We start from the raw sequence: 5,563 nt of genomic DNA on the forward strand, positions 1-5,563 counted from the left end.
ATGAGATTCTTTTAATTAAGCAGGATTGAACAGATAAAGATGGTGAGTTACACATCAACTACATACAAAATAAAAACCATAAAGAATGTAACGAATTCAACAAATCATGTGAATACCACGCTAAAAAGCACAAGAGTGACAAACACAACTGTCAGCAGTAATTCATTACATTACCATTTGGCTACGCAAAGTGTTTTAATGAAGATCTTCATGTCCATGAAGTGGGAAGTATGTGGTATGAATGCAGTTCTTTTCGTCGTATTACGCCCACTGCTCGTCTCGTACTATCCAAGCCACAAATGTTGCAATGTTGCAATGAATCATTTGTTAGCGAACGTGAGCGCACAGACTATGCTTAAGACGCCTATTTTGCGTGAATGAGTCTAATTGCATTTCACACGAGCAATTAACTGTTTTGAGGATTATAATTAAACGGATGCAAAACGCACCACAATATCAAGGTTGGCTCGGTTGACGGTTGACGGTAAGGACGTCTTCTTTTCACGCAGATAAGTTTGCTGTTTTCTGATACGAGCATATTATAATGATGTTCCCGTTACGCCTGAAAGCAATTGCTGGGAGGAAAGGGAGCAAACTACTTGCTAACATTTAATTAGTTTCTCGTGTTGATATGTGTCAGAGCGTGTTTTACCGAAGTTATGCGCACTTATGACAGCAGTTCTAATTACGTTCTGTAAGAAGGAGTTAAACTTATGAAATGATAAAAACTGAATATATGCGATAAATGGTTTCATCGGTACAGTTGATAAAATGTATTTAAATATGACATAATGAAGCTTGTTATTGTGAATTCAGTTAATAAACAATATGAACACAGTTTTTATGAACTTCAAAAATGGTCATGTCGACTCGATTATGAAACTTTCCATAGCAGACGAGGCCTCCATTTATCATTTTTCATCGTTTTAAATCAATCACTCGCAAGCGAATAAACCAACCACACCTAATCATTCCAGGTTTCGTGCGAGCCGGGTTAGATTTTTGACCCACAGCAAAGGTCGACACAAGAAGAACTGTTAATGAATTTTTGATGAGCACTTTAAGATGTATTGAAGCTCGCAGTCCCTTTTTTAGCGATTTATTGTGTGTATGTGCGAAAGAAACAAGGAGGAAAATATCGGAATGGATTTTTCGTTGGCATATGACCGAAGGACGGGGTGAGAAAGCGTGAGTGATTTTTACTATGATTCATATGATCCTTTCCCATCTCCAAAATGGCTTTCTTTCAATTTTATCTCAATAACGATTGCGAACAGGAAAAAAAACCACCATCGAGCTCCAAATCATTCGGAGTGCGTTTGAATGTTTTATTTTCTTTTTTTGCTGAAACGTTTCGCAAAACAAACGGAGCAAATCGGAAATGTCGGTAGCCGCCACGAATGTGGGATGCGTACCGGTGCTGGTAGTGATGAAACTGTCCGGAAAGCAAATCAATCTCTTTGCTCAATCCCCCCTTTCCGTGCGTTTCCGTTGTTCCGTTTCTAATGAAAAATCGTTCGGGCACGTTGTTGATAGTTTTATGATGTAAACCCCCTTGATAACATGAGTCGACCGGTGCTGCATGGTCCCTTCGCTGCGTGGATGGATAAATCTTCTTGCAAAATGGAAAAAAGGCGAACAATTCGTGTTTCGCGAGTCGGCTCACGTACACACGTACGGCGATAGTGTAATAAAACAATTACCCAACCAAATCCAGCGCGAAGCAAACTACACCGGGAAATAATACCGCGCCGATGCGGACGCGGACTCACGGAGCATTTCACTCGCGGTGAAGGGCCGCTGTCTTCTGTAGCTGATGACGCGGGCCGCGAACCACGCTGGTGGCAGTGGTGTAACATGAAGAAACAAATTCATCCATAAATGCATGGTAATGCACATAAATTTCCCAACCAAACGGTTTGCCGAACGAAGATTGACAATTCAGCACAGAGCAGTTATTGACTGTAATTGACTCACGTTTGACGACTGAAACGTCCCTCACGTCGGCTGGTATCGGCGCGGGGAAACAAGCAAATCGACACCTGTCATGAAACTTTCCGCGCAGGACCGGTGGAAAACCACGAGTTTTCCATCGTTGTCGACCCAAAGAAGGGAGAATGGAGACGTTCAGATAAGTCACAATGTTGCCGGTTGAGGAGAAAAGGTTTCTAATTGTTGCGCTAGCAACAGAATAGGGGAATCGTGCAGAGCAGCATTTAAAGGCCTAAGTGTACATTGAATTGCTTTGATGCGTTATTGCACATTGCACGTCTCGAAAGTTGTCCGGATAGAGCGTATGAACAGCTTTACCACACGGTTTCCCTACGGATGGGCAACTGCCATGAATAATTGCACCAAGAAGACGAACGCCGCTCAGGTGCACAGCCAGCAACTGATGGATTTGTAAAGAGATTTTTCAACCCATTCGGTCGATGATTCCACTCGAATGATGACTCCAAACGTGCGGCTTACGATACAACCGTATTACAACCGTCTACAATATGAAGCCTCCCAAAGGCAAACGGCCAAAAGGGATTAGACGTGACTGGATGCCCCACTGCTGGGTGATTCTTTGAAAGGGATTGACAACACGGAAAGAATGATTTGTACCGTTCACTTCCCAGGTGAACTCTGCCGCAAAGTCACACTTTCATTCACAATTGCCCCTCGGTGATGGATGGTGTCAATCGGTTGATGAGTTGATTGGGGGTGGCTTATTTGTTGCTCCTTTGCTACCTGCGGGGGGGAGGATGGCCTTTTGGTACCGTGTGTTGAACGATAATTATTCTGACGAAGCACAGTGCCGGGCTCCGTGCCTTCTGTCGCTTTTTCTTACTGAAACACAGCACAAATTGACATTGTTAGCAGAAACGTACCGTGTCAACTCTGTGATGTTTCGCTTCACTTTTAGCACGATGTAATGAAATGATGTTGGTTGATGATGGCTAATGATTATGCTCTGACGAATCGGTGCTCTGTGGAATGAATGGCACCATTGTGATGTAATGGGGGGGTAGCACATTTAAATGAGATAATGAGACGAATATGCACCATTGATAGAGTTGTATTTCATGGAGTTGAAACGCTGCCGAATGGAGGCTGATATTTAGATATTTTTGATTCAGCACATTTTATTCCATCCAAGCGTTTTAGCTCGCTAATTGCATCCTAGTCAGAGCTTTGTTCGTCAATTATGCTTCCGTGCGGCTTACAAAATGGTTTAAGAGAGATGTACGGCATGGCTCTTCCTCCAAGAATAGAAAAAAATGGAGTATTGAGAAAAGTATTAGGCGTCATTGAAGTTATACGTCATCTGTCGTGATACTGAAAATTCTACAACAACTGTCAGTCGGCAAGATCGAACCGCTAGAAATACACCACGACACTGCGAGAAAGGATTTATTAAGAAAAAAAAACACAAATTTATCCATAAACTTATGATTTAGTGTATGCACAACACATTCCTTGGAATAAAATTGTCATGAATAAAGACAATAAGGCACGAAGTAAGAATTCGTTAAAATGCTTTTGTAGTTTTACTTTTATTTGGTAAAGTTACCATTACAGAAACTATATCTTAAAGATAATTCCGTCCTACTCAAACCTATGTTGGGAGTAAGAGGTGGAACTCACCATCATCGTCATACTTGTGACATCTGCCTAAACCCTACGATACTCAACTATCGATAATTCAATGGATAAATTAGGTTCGCTGACGTAAATGTCCTAACGGACCATCCGGCATAGGTTCTGAGGCCTGAGGAGTTGTTAGTCCGTAGGCGCTCCGGCGAATCGGGCAGTTCCCTGACTATGGTGGTTCCTGTCTTAACAGGCATCCTTGGCACGGATGTGGGTCCTCTATGAAGATTCTCTCCTCTGACAATCCAAAAGAAGGAATGGATAAATTAGGTTCTTCAGGTCCAAAGTACAGTGTGTAGTCCAGAGCGCAATACAATTTAGTTGGCCAAATCTTACCAAAGATCAATATTTTTGTCCTTAGTAAAATATCATTAATCGTTAGAAAATATCTTTTCTTGAAGAAAATAATGGATAATAATACTGTTTTGATACTGAAGATGCAAGCATTATTGCTTATTTTTAGATTTAATGTTAGCCATTGCCACATTCAGAATGAAAGAAATTGTATTTAAAACTCCATCACAGATAATCCTGGAAATTTCATTAAAAATAGAAATAAATGTTGAGGTACGAGTATACTTCTTCTCATTATTAAGTTTGCTTTAATGAAACTTGTTGAACGGTTATCCTAACTGTATAAATCTTGTTATGTTATGTTATGTTATATTAAATGTTATGCGCTGAAGATCGACCAAAGTAAATACATTTATTTGAAACGAGCTACTAAATTCAAATGTAAAATTTTACTAAAAACTAAAAAGCTCAACACTTTCCATAGTTTAGCGAATTACCATTCCAGTACGGGTCAAATATGATGGATCTTTCTGGGTAACGGTGCAAATGTGTGTTATCCAACGTAAAGCGTCTTTAGCTTTACGAACACCTTTCACTTGAACTCGTGTGCAACTGCAAATTGGAGAGTGAACCAGCGACAAAACGGTACAGCTTTATCTTGTCCTTTCTTCGTTCCACATGCAAACCGATAGTGCATCGCACATTCCTCTTTGACCTAACCTTTGACCGGGGTAAGTTGTCGGTAGCATTTTGCTTGTCATGTGGTGAGATTGCACTATGTCCTACTAACCATCTGCCATCCGTTGTTGCGTACTGCAGCATATGGGAAAGTTTTCGATTCATTCTTGTCAGTTATACACTTGTTATAAGTTTTGAACGGTACAGGTATCTTAGGGAATTGATCACATTCTGAAACAGTGGGCAACAAATTTGCCACATTAATCATAACCACAAATCGAACGATTAGTGCGCTGCGGTGTTTCTTCGAAATTCAATTACGTCGTTAACGCATTCCATCCCGGGGTCCTCGTATGGGGCCTGCCGAAAAGTCAGCTAATAAATCCATCCTTCAAACAGTAAAAGAAAAACAGTATTGCACCATACTGTATCTTACGACCATCTTGTACGTTCTTCACGCAAGCACCGCCCGGCGGAAGATGGATGACGCTGGGACCACTCTTATTGGGAGGCAACATGCCAATGAATCGTGAAATTGTACACTGCCGCTGATGTGTCTGCGTCATGGCCACACCGAACCCCACCGTTGTGGTTACCTTTACCACCCACGTCAACAACAAAATTGACGTTGGTACAAACCAGCGTTACGTTTACGAATTGATAAAAGAATATTCGATTCGATTGGGGTAAATTGGATCGGAAAACACACCCCACTCGGAGGAACCCATTTACGGTTCACGAGGAGATTTTCTGGAAATGATCCTAATTTGTCATGTGAAAGACACTTGCTGGATGGGAATGTCAACGGTCGCTATCGGGAGACTTTGATAAGTAAATAAATAATCAACTTGGAAGCTTTCACACGAACGCTTTGCACAAGTGTCAAGGTGAAAATGATGTTTGTTTTATTTTGTTTTTGTTTTCTGTTTCATTTACAGATCGTTGATCGTTC

This window comes from Anopheles moucheti, chromosome 2, assembly GCF_943734755.1.
Source record: "Anopheles moucheti chromosome 2, idAnoMoucSN_F20_07, whole genome shotgun sequence".
NCBI classification, from domain to species: domain Eukaryota; kingdom Metazoa; phylum Arthropoda; class Insecta; order Diptera; family Culicidae; genus Anopheles; species Anopheles moucheti.